Source organism: Oncorhynchus masou, unplaced genomic scaffold, assembly GCF_036934945.1.
Source record: "Oncorhynchus masou masou isolate Uvic2021 unplaced genomic scaffold, UVic_Omas_1.1 unplaced_scaffold_880, whole genome shotgun sequence".
Classification (NCBI taxonomy): Eukaryota; Metazoa; Chordata; class Actinopteri; order Salmoniformes; family Salmonidae; genus Oncorhynchus; species Oncorhynchus masou.
The window spans coordinates 174,068-187,237 of record NW_027015264.1 but is presented as its reverse complement, the minus strand read 5'-3'; the positions used below and the strand labels follow the sequence as shown (position 1 = coordinate 187,237).

The 13,170-nt window shown below is 50.9% G+C and overlaps 1 long non-coding RNA gene and 1 pseudogene across 1 annotated transcript; one reads left to right on the top strand and one right to left on the bottom strand.

Moving 5' to 3' along the window:
* LOC135537974 (GATOR2 complex protein WDR59-like) overlaps positions 1 to 7,141 on the bottom strand; it is a 101,736-nt pseudogene extending 94,595 nt beyond the window's left edge.
* An 87-nt stretch (positions 7,142 to 7,228) lies between these two features.
* LOC135537975 (uncharacterized) lies at positions 7,229 to 8,051 on the top strand. The gene is made up of 3 exons (XR_010455307.1): positions 7,229 to 7,288; positions 7,541 to 7,673; positions 8,032 to 8,051. It is a non-coding gene; the product is annotated as an uncharacterized LOC135537975 (long non-coding RNA).
* The last annotated feature ends 5,119 nt before the right edge of the window (positions 8,052 to 13,170 follow it).

Here is a 13,170-nt window from a genome sequence, read left to right as displayed (position 1 = left end):
ACCAGGATGTACTCTCACAGGTCACAGAGCAGACACTGGGTCTGTCCAGTACCAGGATGTACTCTCACAGGTCACAGAGTGTTGCAGACACTGGGTCTGTCCAGTACCAGGATGTACTCTCACAGGTCACAGTAGCAGACACTGGGTCTGTCCAGTACCAGGATGTACTCTCACAGGTCACAGAGCAGACACTGGGTCTGTCCAGTACCAGGATGTACTCTCACAGGTCACAGAGCAGACACTGGGTCTGTCCAGTACCAGGATGTACTCTCACAGGATGCAGAGCAGACACTGGGTCTGTCCAGTACCAGGATGTACTCTCACAGGTCACAGAGCAGACACTGGGTCTGTCCAGTACCAGGATGTACTCTCACAGGTCACAGAGCAGACACTGGGTCTGTCCAGTACCAGGATGTACTCTCACAGGTCACAGAGCAGACACTGGGTCTGTCCAGTACCAGGATGTACTCTCACAGGTCACAGAGCAGACACTGGGTCTGTCCAGTACCAGGATGTACTCTCACAGGTCACAGAGCAGACACTGGGTCTGTCCAGTACCAGGATGTACTCTCACAGGTCACAGAGCAGACACTGGGTCTGTCCAGTACCAGGATGTACTCTCACAGGAGGTCACAGAGCAGACACTCTGGACAGAGCAGTCTGTCAGTACCAGGATACCAGGATGCAGACTCTCACAGGATCACAGCCTGAGCAGACACTGGGTCTGTCCAGTACCAGGATGTACTCTCACAGGTCACAGAGCAGACACTGGGTCTGTCCAGACTACCAGGATGACCTAGCCTCTCACAGGTCACAGAGCAGACACTGGGTCTGTCCAGTACCAGGATGTACTCTCACAGGATACAGAGTACCAGCCTGACACTGGGTCTGTCCAGTACCAGGATGTACTCTCACAGGTCAGGATGTACTGCTCAGACAGATAAGACTGGGTCTGTCCAGTACCAGGATGTACTCTCACAGGTCACAGAGCAGACACTGGGTCTGTCCAGTACCAGGATGTACTCTCACAGGTCACAGAGACCAGACACTGGGTCTGTCCAGTACCAGGATGTACTCTCACAGGATGACCCAGAGCAGACACTGGGTCTGTCCAGTACCAGGATGTACTCTCGGATAAGACCTGAGGTCACAGAGCAGACACTGGGTCTGTCCAGTACCAGGATGTACTCTCGGGATAAGACCAGCCTGCTCACACTCTCGGGAGACCAGACACTGGGTCTGTCCAGACTACCAGGATGACCTAGCCTCTCACAGGTCACAGACACTGGGTCTGTCCAGTACCAGGATGTACTCTCACAGGATGCTCAGTTTGGGGATAAGATCTGGATCTCAATCAGATAAGACCGACTCTCGGGATAAGACCTGAGCCTGCTCAACGACTCTCCGGATAAGACCTGAGCCTGCTCAACGACTCTCGGGATAAGACCTGAGCCTGCTCAACGACTCTCGGGATAAGACCTGAGCCTGCTCAACGACTCTCGGGATAAGACCTGAGCCTGCTCAACGACTCTCGGGATAAGACTCCTGAGCCTGCTCCGGATAAGACCAACGACTCTCGGGATAAGACCTGAGCCTGCTCAGCGACTCTTGGGATAAGACCTGAGGCCTGCTCAACGACTCTCCGGATAAGACCTGAGCCTGCTCAACGACTCTCCGGATAAGACCTGAGCCTGCTCAACGACTCTCCGGATAAGACCTGAGCCTGCTCAACGACTCTCGGGATAAGACCTGAGCCTGCTCAACGACTCTCTGGATAAGCGTCATTAATAAATATAAAAAGTAAATGTAAATCAACAGAATAATCTTTCACGCAATTTGATGAATTGTTGCTGTTTTTGTTGATGTACTCACAGGGCAGCGAAGACGTGGGACTCTGCCTTGTGGGGGTTCCACTGAACCGTCCCCACGTCCCATTTGCTCGGTCTGCCAATCTTCCTGGGAGCTTCAGACGGAGCCTCCAGGTTCACCACATACAGAAACCGCCGTCTGAAGGAGAGGAGATCAAACACACACACACACGCACACACACACACACACACACACACACGATTGGATGAAAATAGGTTTATTCACCTGACATGTCAACCTCCCATTTAAATCTGATTAATCCACAAATACACAACTAGCAGTGACTTGTGGAACTACCAACATCGGTCAACGACTCTCCGGATAGACGCTGACTGAGGCAGAGCTACAGTGACGTTGACTGAGGCAGAGCTACGGTGATGTTGACTGAGGCAGAGCTACGGTGACGGTGACTGAGGCAGAGCTACGGTGACTGAGGCAGAGCTACGGTGACGTGACTGAGGCAGAGCTACGGTGATGTTGACTGAGGCAGAGCTACGGTGACTGAGGCAGAGCTACGGTGACGTTGACTGAGGCAGAGCTACGGCGATGTTGACTGAGGCAGAGCTACGGTGACTGAGGCAGAGCTACGGTGATGTTGACTGAGGCAGAGCTACGGTGACGCTGACTGAGGCAGAGCTACGGTGATGTTGACTGAGGCTACGGATAAGACCGTTGACTGAGGCAGAGCTACGGTGACGTTGACTGAGGCAGAGCTACGGTGATGTTGACTGAGGCAGAGCTACGGTGACGGTGACTGAGGCAGAGCTACGGTGATGTTGACTGAGGCAGAGCTACGGTGACTGAGGCAGAGCTACGGTGACGCTGACTGAGGCAGAGCTACGAAACGGACTGAGGCAGAGTACGGTGACTGAGGCAGAGCTACGGTGACTGAGGCAGAGCTACGGTGATGTTGACTGAGGCAGAGCTACGGTGATGTTGACTGAGGCAGAGCAGTGACTGAGGTGATGTTGACTGAGGCAGAGCTACGGTGACGTTGACTGAGGCAGAGCTACAGTGATGTTGACTGAGGCAGAGCTACGGTGACGGTGACTGAGGCAGAGCTACGGTGACGGTGACTGAGGCAGAGCTGACGGTGACTGAGGCAGAGCTACGGTGACGTTGACTGAGGCAGAGCTACGGTGGCTGACTGAGGCAGAGCTACGGTGATGTTGACTGAGAGCAGAGCTACGGTGACTGAGGCAGAGCTACGGTGACTGAGGCAGAGCTACGGTGACTGAGGCAGAGCTACGGTGACGCTGACTGAGGCAGAGCTACGGTGATGTTGACTGAGGCAGAGCTACGGTGACTGACTGGGACAGAGCTACGGTGACTGTGGCAGAGCTACGGTGACGTTGACTGAGGCAGAGCTACGGTGACGTTGACTGAGGCAGAGCTACGGTGGACGTTGACTGAGGCAGAGCTACGGTGACGCTGACTGAGGCAGAGCTACGGTGAGGCGTTGACTGAGGCAGAGCTACGGTGACGTTGACTGAGGCAGAGCTACAGTGATGTTGACTGAGGCAGAGCGTCGACTGAGGCAGAGTGAACGTTGACTGAGACAGAGCTACGGTGACGTTGACTGAGGCAGAGCTACAGTGACTGAGGCAGAGCTTGACTGAGGCAGAGCTACGGTGACTGGCAGAGTTGACTGAGGCAGAGCTACAGTGACTGAGGCAGAGCTACGGTGACTGAGGCAGAGCTACGGTGACGTTGACTGAGGCAGAGCTACAGTGATGTTGACTGAGGCAGAGCTACGGTGACGTGACTGAGGCAGAGCTACGGTGACGTTGACTGAGGCAGAGCTACGGTGACGTTGACTGAGGCAGAGCTACGGTGACGCGTGACTGAGGCAGAGCTACAGTGACTGAGGCAGAGCTACGGTGACTGAGGCAGAGCTACACGTGACTGAGGCAGAGCTACGGTGACTGAGGCAGAGCTACAGTGACTGAGGCAGAGCTACGGTGACATTGACTGAGGCAGAGCTACGGTGACGTTGACTGAGGCAGAGCTACGGTGACGGTGACTGAGGCAGAGCTACGGTGATGTTGACTGAGGCAGAGCTACGGTGACGTTGACTGAGGCAGAGCTACGGTGACGTTGACTGAGGCAGAGCTACGGTGACGTTGACTGAGGCAGAGCTACGGTGATGTTGACTGAGGCAGAGCTACGGTGACTGAGGCAGAGCTACAGTGACTGAGGCAGAGCTACGGTGGCGTTGACTGAGGCAGAGCTATAGTGGCGTTGACTGAGGCAGAGCTACAGTGGTGACTGAGGCAGAGCTACGGTGACGTTGACTGAGGCAGAGCTACGGTGGCGTTGACTGAGGCAGAGCTACGGTGATGTTGACTGAGGCAGAGCTACGGTGACTGAGGCAGAGCTACGCGTGACTGAGGCAGAGCTACGGTGACGTTGACTGAGGCAGAGCTACGGTGATGTTGACTGAGGCAGAGCTACGGTGACTGAGGCAGAGCTACGGTGATGTTGACTGAGGCAGAGCTACGGTGACTGACTGAGGCAGAGCTACGGTGACGTTGACTGAGGCAGCGCTACGGTGACGTTGACTGAGGCAGAGCTACGGTGATGTTGACTGAGGCAGAGCTACGGTGACGTGACTGAGGCAGAGCTACAGTGACGTCGACTGAGGCAGAGCTACAGTGACTGAGGCAGAGCTACAGTGACTGAGGCAGAGCTACAGTGACTGAGGCAGAGCTACAGGGACGTCGACTGAGGCAGAGCTACAGCGGCGTCGACTGAGGCAGAGCTACAGTGACGTTGACTGAGGCAGAGCTACAGTGACTGAGGCAGAGCTACAGTGACTGAGGCAGAGCTACTGTGACTGAGACAGAGCTACAGTAATATTGACTGAGGCAGAGCTACAGTGACTGAGACAGAGCTGCGGTGACTGAGGCAGAGCTACGGTGACTGAGGCAGAGCTACAGTAATATTGACTGAGGCAGAGCTACAGTGACTGAGACAGAGCTGCGGTGACGTTGACTTGAGGCAGAGCTACGGTGACTGAGGCAGAGCTACGGTGAGGTTGACTGAGGCAGAGCTACGGTGACAGAGGCAGAGCTACGTTGACTGAGGCAGAGACGTTGACTGAGGCAGAGCTACAGTGACTGCAGAGCTACGGTGAGGTCGCTGAGGCAGAGCAGTGACTGAGGAAGAGAGTGACTGAGGAGCTACGGTGACTGAGGAAGAGCTACGGTGACTGGGGCAGAGCTACAGTGACTGAGGAAGAGCTACGGTGACTGAGGAAGAGCTACGGTGACTGGGGCAGAGCTACAGTGACTGGGGCAGAGCTACAGTGACTGGGGCAGAGCTACAGTGACGTTGACTGAGGCAGAGCTACGGTGACTGAGGCAGAGCTACGGTGACTGAGGCAGAGCTACAGTGACGTTGACTGAGGCAGAGCTACGTTGACTGGGAAGGGCTACAGTGACTGAGGCAGAGCTACAGTGATGTTGACTGAGGCAGAGCTATAGTGATGTTGACTGAGGCAGAGCTACAGTGCTATAGTGATGTTGACTGAGGAAGAGCTATAGTGATGTTGACTGAGGCAGAGCTAGCTAGTGATGTTGACTGAGGCAGAGCTACAGTGATGTTGACTGAGGCAGAGCTACAGTGATGTTGACTGAGGCAGAGCTATAGTGATGTTGACTGAGGCAGAGCTATAGTGATGTTGACTGAGGATGAGCTACAGTGACGTCGACTGAGGCAGAGCTATAGTGACTAAGGCAGAGCTACGGTGATGTTGACTGAGGCAGAGCTACAGTGACTGAGGCAGAGCTACGTTGACTGGGGAAGAGCTACAGTGATGTTGACTGAGGCAGAGCTACGTTGACTGAGGCAGAGCTATGTTGACTGGGGAAGAGCTACGTTGACTGGGGAAGAGCTATGTTGACTGGGGCAGAGCTACGTTGACTGGGGCAGAGCTATGTTGACTGGGGCAGAGCTACGTTGACTGGGGCAGAGCTATGTTGACTGGGGCAGAGCTACGTTGACTGGGGCAGAGCTACTATGTTGACTGGGGCAGAGCTACGTTGACTGGGGCAGAGCTACGTTGACTGAGGCAGAGCTACAGTGAATCAACAGCCTCAGGTGGTAAGGGATTTCTAACATCCCCAAGGCAATGTGAGGAGGAGTGTTTTCACTGTCTGGTGAAGGTGCTGTAATGGGTGGTAAAGGACTGGTACACCCTGACAGGACAGCATGTTGACCCAGGCAGTCCACGGACATGGCAGTGGCCTGGAAAGATAACAGCATGTTATTATTGTTATTATTATTATTATTTACGTTGTTAGGGGGCAGATCAGCTGTAATACTGCAGATACATTGATGGAGGCTACAATATAATTGACATATATTTTTCAATCTGCTGTGATGCTTCACAAAAGTTCTGAAACTTTCTATTCTTATAGTTTCCACAGATTGTAAATTAAAGTCAAACATTTTTTCTAAAAATGAATATTATGCGATTGACTATGACTTTTCAAAACCCCAGCAGTGCTATCTGCAGAGTTAGCTCCAGGTAAACAATTCTTCAGACATTCCTGGACCTGTGACCAAACATGACTACTATTATTATTCTGTGACATGTGTGGTGAGTTTACTAGTCAATGAAGAGCATGTGAGCATCATGATGCAGAGGACAGTTTAAAACCATTCAGCCAGCAGCATTTGAGTCAGCAGTGCAGCATGTTTGGTTAGTTTTTGTTTTTCCATGCTAAATGTTGCTGACCGACATCTTGTGCACGGGACAATGTCTGTACACTGGATGTGTGACCTGTTGCATTGGACCTGTTGTAACAAAACAATGTCTAAACACTGGATGTGTAACAAAACAATGTCTAAACACTGGATGTGTGACCTGGTGCATTAGACCTGTTGTAACAAAACAATGTCTAAACACTGGATGTGTGACGTGGTGCATTAGACCTTTTGTAACAAAAATTCAACAATCCTGCGACTGAGTGTGACATCATTTAACTGTGACACTTTCAGATACTCTCTGACTACTCAGAAGGATACAAGCTCCCACCTGTTTCACTAGGAACAGCATGTCAACACCACAGACAGAAGGGAAAGCTATACATCTCTTTGGCAACACATTGCGCATTAGCTAGCTACATGTCACCCAACTCTGAATTAAACCCTGTTTTACTCAAGTACCTGCGCATCTCGCAATTCCACCACCACATTCTCACTACTCCAGCGAGCCGCCATCTTCCTCTACGGCAACAACATCAACAAGACGTCACACGACGCCCTGTCTCTCAAATCACGGACAGCGCGAGAACTACTTCCGGTCTTCTGATTGGTTGGTGATGATGCGGACGTCGCTATCCAAGATGGCGGCTACCATGGTGGAACATGTTGTCGTAGACGCAGCAGGATTTTGAAGAAAGCACTTCTTCAGGTGAGGTTTAAACTGTGTCACATATCAGTAGAGATGTTCTTCAGGTGTTCCGTCCCCCAGGATCAGAAGGATTTAATACGAATAACTTTTTTATCACAAACTGCGTGCTTGATGTCAGGTCTGGATAGCTAGTTAACGTGGTTCATTCTGTTTAAATGGCCACATCAACATCATGTAGCTGCGTATATTATGATTTATACATTACTGTAAATATTGCCCCCTCATATGTATATATATTTATTTATTTTGTAGGAAATCGGGAAGAATATCTACACGCTGAAGGATGTAGTAGAGGAAATTAGAGACAAGCCAACCCGGAGGAGCCTGTCGTTCCTACCATATCAACTCAACTTCAGAGAGCCGTACCCAGAGGACATCAGATTAGGTAGCTAAGGTTTTTAAATGACTCATTTGGTCAGTTTTGGTTGTTTGATTTGTTGTACTGGATATTTGTTTTTGTATACAAATCTGCCTCTCCAACATCACTTCTATAGTTGTTACAATTACATTACATTAAAGTCATTTGGCAGACGCTCTTATCCAGAGCGACTTACAAATTAGTGAATTCACCTTATGACATCCAGTGGAACAGCCACTTTACAATAGTGCATCTAAATCATTTAAGGGGGGGGGGTGAGAAGGATTACTTTATCCTTTTATCCTATTACTTTATTACTTTGTTGATGGTACTTGATGGTATTTCATGAATTGTGATGGTACTGAGTGTTGAGGTCTGTGTTCAGTGACTGAGTTCTCCAAGAAGGCGGAGACTACCCCAGCCTTTCTGCCACAGACATCAAGGTGTTGGCTCTGACATACCAGTTGGAGAGGAAAACGTTGGGACGGACCACCTGAAGAAAGAACCTGAGGTCAAGGTAAGACCGGGAACAATGAGATGTGATCCCAAATGGAACCCTGTTTTCTTTCTGCACTATATAGGGAATAGGGTGCCATAGGGCTCTGGTCTAAAGTAGTGCACTATAGGGAATAGGGTTCCATTCGGAACACAGATGGCTATATAGGGAATAGGGTCCCATAGGGCTCTGGTATAAAGTAGTGCACCATATAGGGAATAGGGTCCCATAGGGCTCTGGTATAAAGTAGTGCACTATATAGGGAATAGGGTCCCATAGGGCTCTGGTATAAAGTAGTGCAGTATATAGGGAATAGGGTTCCATAGGGCTCTGGTCTAAAGTAGTGCACTATATAGGGAATAGGGTGCCATAGGGCTCTGGTCTAAAGTAGTGCACTATATAGGGAATAGGGTGCCATAGGGCTCTGGTCTAAAGTAGTGCAGTATATAGGGAATAGGGTTCCATAGGGCTCTGGTCTAAAGTAGTGCACTATATAGGGAATAGGGTGCCATAGGGCTCTGGTCTAAAGTAGTGCACTATATAGGGAATAGGGTCCCATAGGGCTCTGGTATAAAGTAGTGCACTATATAGGGAATAGGGTCCCATAGGGCTCTGGTCTAAAGTAGTGCACTATATAGGGAATAGGGTCCCATAGGGCTCTGGTCTAAAGTAGTGCACTATATAGGGAATAGGGTGCCATAGGGCTCTGGTCTAAAGTAGTGCACTATATAGGGAATAGGGTCCCATAGGGCTCTGGTCTAAAGTAGTGCACTGAATAGCCATAGGCTCTGGTCTAAAGTAGTACAGTATTATAGGGAATAGGGTCCCATAGGGCTCTGGTCTAAAGTAGTGCACTATATAGGGAATAGGGTCCCATAGGGCTCTGGTCTAAAGTAGTGCAGTATTATAGGGAATAGGGTGCCATAGGACTCTGGTCTAAAGTAGTCACACAGAACACTATATAGGGAATAGGGTCCCATAGGGCTCTGATCTAAAAAGTAGTGCACTAATGTAGGGAATAGGGCTCTAGTCTAAAGTAGTTCACTATATAGGGAACAGGGTGCCATGTGGGACACAACCAGTGAAACGGACTAGTTATCACACAGAACCCTGAGTATTGTAAGTGTTTCAATAGGTCCACATCACAGCTTTGACGTGTCGTCTGTTGGCAGGTCCAGGTGTGCAGTACAAGGAGACATCCAGAGGCTCCCGTTACAGCGAGAGCAGGGTTCCACTTCCCCTCAAAGGTACAGTATTAAGTGATTTTTAATTTCTGTTATTTTACCGGGGAGTTGACTGAGAACACGTTTTCATTTGCAGCAACGACCTGGGGAATAGTTACAGGGGAGAGGAGGAGGATTAGACAACGACCTGGGGAATAGTTACAGGGGAGAGGAGGGGAGGATGGGGAATAGTTACAACGACCTGGGGAATAGTTACAGGGGAGAGGAGGAGGATTAGACAGCGACCTGGGGAATAGTTACAGGGGAGAGGAGGAGGATTAGACAACGACCTGGGGAATAGTTACAGGGGAGAGGAGGAGGATTAGACAGCGACCTGGGGAATAGTTACAGGGGAGAGGAGGAGGATTAGACAACGACCTGGGGAATAGTTACAGGGGAGAGGAGGAGGATTAGACAACGACCTGGGGAATAGTTACACCTGGGGAGAGGAGGAGGATTAGACAACGACCTGGGGAATAGTTACAGGGGAGAGGAGGGGGATTAGAGGACCTGGGGAATAGTTACAACGACCTGGGGAATAGTTACAGGGGAGAGGAGGAGGATTAGACAACGACCTGGGAATAGTTACAGGGGAGAGGAGGAGGATTAGACAACGACCTGGGGAATAGTTACAGGGGGAGAGGAGGAGGATTAGACAACGACCTGGGGAATAGTTACAGGGGGAGGAGGAGGAGGATTAGACAACGACCTGGTTGAATAGTTACCGGGGAGAGGGAGGAGGGAGGATTAGACAACGACCTGGGGAATAGTTACAGGGGAGAGGAGGAGGATTAGACAACGACCTGGGGAATAGTTACAGGGGAGGGAGGAGGATTAGACAACGACCTGGGGAATAGTTACAGGGAGAGGAGGAGGATTAGACAACGACCTGGGGAATAGTTACAGGGGAGAGGAGGAGGATTAGACAACGACCTGGGGAATAGTTACAGGGGGAGAGGAGGGGGATTAGACAACGACCTGGGGAATAGTTACAGGGGAGAGGAGGAGGATTAGACAACGACCTGGGGAATAGTTACAGGGGAGAGGAGGAGGAGGATTAGACAACGACCTGGGGAATAGTTACAGGGGGAGAGGAGGGATTAGACAACGACCTGGGGAATAGTTACAGGGGAGAGGAGGGAGGATTAGACAGCGACCTGGGGAATAGTTACAGGGGAGAGGAGGGGATTAGACAGCGACCTGGGAATAGTTACAGGGGAGAGGAGGAGGATTAGACAACGACCTGGGGAATAGTTACAGGGGAGAGGAGGGGGATTAGACAGCGACCTGGGGAATAGTTACAGGGGAGAGGAGGAGGATTAGACAGCGACCTGGGGAATAGTTACAGGGGAGAGGAGGAGGATTAGACAACGACCTGGGGAATAGTTACAGGGGAGAGGAGGAGGATTAGACAACGACCTGGGGAATAGTTACAGGGGAGAGGAGGGAGGATTAGACAGCGACCTGGGGAATAGTTACAGGGGAGAGGAGGAGGATTAGACAACGACCTGGGGAATAGTTACAGGGAGAGGAGGAGGAGGATTAGACAACGACCTGGGGAATAGTTACAGGGGAGAGGGGGAGGATTAGACAACGACCTGGGGAATAGTTACAGGGAGAGGGGGAGGGGAGGATTAGACGACCTGGGAATAGTTACGACCTGGGGAATAGTTACAGGGGAGGAGGAGGAGGATTAGACAGCGACCTGGGGAATAGTTACAGGGGAGAGGAGGAGGATTAGACAGCGACCTGGGGAATAGTTACAGGGGAGAGGAGGGAGGAGGATTAGACAACGACCTGGGGAATAGTTACAGGGGAGAGGAGGAGGATTAGACAGCGACCTGGGGAATAGTTACAGGGGAGAGGAGGAGGATTAGACAACGACCTGGGAATAGTTACAGGGGAGAGGAGGAGGATTAGACAACGACCTGGGGAATAGTTACAGGGGAGAGGAGGAGGATTAGACAACGACCTGGTGAATAGTTACAGGGGGAGAGGAGGAGGATTAGACAACGACCTGGGGAATAGTTACAGGGGAGAGGAGGAGGAGGATTAGACAGCGACCAACGACCTGGGGAATAGTTACAGGGGAGAGGAGGAGGATTAGACAACAACCTGGGGAATAGTTACAGGGGAGAGGAGGAGGATTAGACAACGACCTGGGGAATAGTTACAGGGGAGAGGAGGAGGATTAGACAACGACCTGGGGAATAGTTACAGGGGAGAGGAGGAGGAGGATTAGACAACGACCTGGGGAATAGTTACAGGGGAGAGGAGGAGGATGAATGAGCCAATTGTAAACTGGGGATTATTAGGTGACCGTGATGGTTTTGAGGGCCAGATTGGGAATTTAGCCAGGACACCGGGGTTAACACCTCTCCTCTTACGATAAGTGCCATGGGATCTTTACTGACCTCAGAGAGTCAGGACACCCGTTTAACGTCCCATCCGATAGACGGCACCCTACACAGGGCAGTGTCCCCAATCACTGGCCTGGGGCATTGGGATATTTTCTTTTAGACCAGAGAGACGAGTGCCTCTTACTGGCCCTCCAACACCACTACCAGCAGCATCTGGTCTCCCATCCAGAAACTGACCAGGACCAACCCTGCTTAGCTTCAGAAGCAAGCCAACAGTGGTATGCAGGGTGGTATGCTGCTGGCAAAGTCCAAACAATGACATGAAATCAACTCTGTTGTTAACCAGAGTACTGATCCGTATGCCTGTTGAGATGTTTGACTAAGTAAATGAACAACCTGAAGACATGTAGAATAACCATGTGAATGGGGAACCATGTGGGATGATCATTAGTACAAATCAACCACTTCTGTCAACATCTAGAATAATAGTTAAGAGTTCTCCTCTTCTCCTCTGTGGTCAGAGGCCAGCTGATGGGTTGTTTAGTGGCAGACAGAGGCCAGCAGCACAGACACAGCACAGCTATAACCCCCAGAGATCGGAGAGTACAACAGCTTCCAGTTCTGGAGGAATCCTCTGCCGTGCTTCGACACTGACCTGCTGGAACTAGTGGTGAGTAGAACACACTACCTCTGACCTGCTATAACTAGAACACACACTCTCTCTGACCTGCTTCGACACTGACCTGCTGGAACTAGTGGTGAGTAGAACACACTACCTCTGACCTGACCCACAGCCACAGTGTCCTCTGAGCAACATGTCATCTGGGTTTCTGTCCTACCTGCTATAACTGTCCTCTGACCTGTACACTGATGTGGAACTAGTGGTTCCTGTCTCTACCTGCTTGACACTCTGAGTAACATGTCATCAGGGTTCCTGACCCTAACTAGCAGTTGTTGCAGGTTGAACCCTGCTCTAGTCGTGGGTTCTCTGACCTGCTTCGACTGACCTTGTAACTGGTGGTGAGTTGAACCACCTCTGCCCTGACCCATGCCACAGTGTTCTGAGCACCATACTGCAGGGTTGTTGCGTTGGGTTGAACCATGTCATCAGGGTTCCTGTCCTACTGCAGTTGTTGCGGGGTTGAACCATGTCATCAGGGTTCCTGTCCTACTGCAGTTGTCCTCTGAGCAACATGTCATCAGGGTTCCTGTCCTACTGCAGTTGTTGCAGGGTTGAACCATGTCATCAGAGTTCCTGTCCTACTGCAGTTTTTGGACAGATTGACACAGTCGTCAAGACGGATTCACAATGATTCACCTCTGTCTGTCTGTCTGCCTGCCTGTCTCTCTGTCTGTCTCTCTCTGTCTGTCTGTCTCTCTCTGTCTCTCTGTCTCGTCTGTCTGCCTCTCTGTCGGTGCTGATGAATTGATGTGGTCCTTGTTAT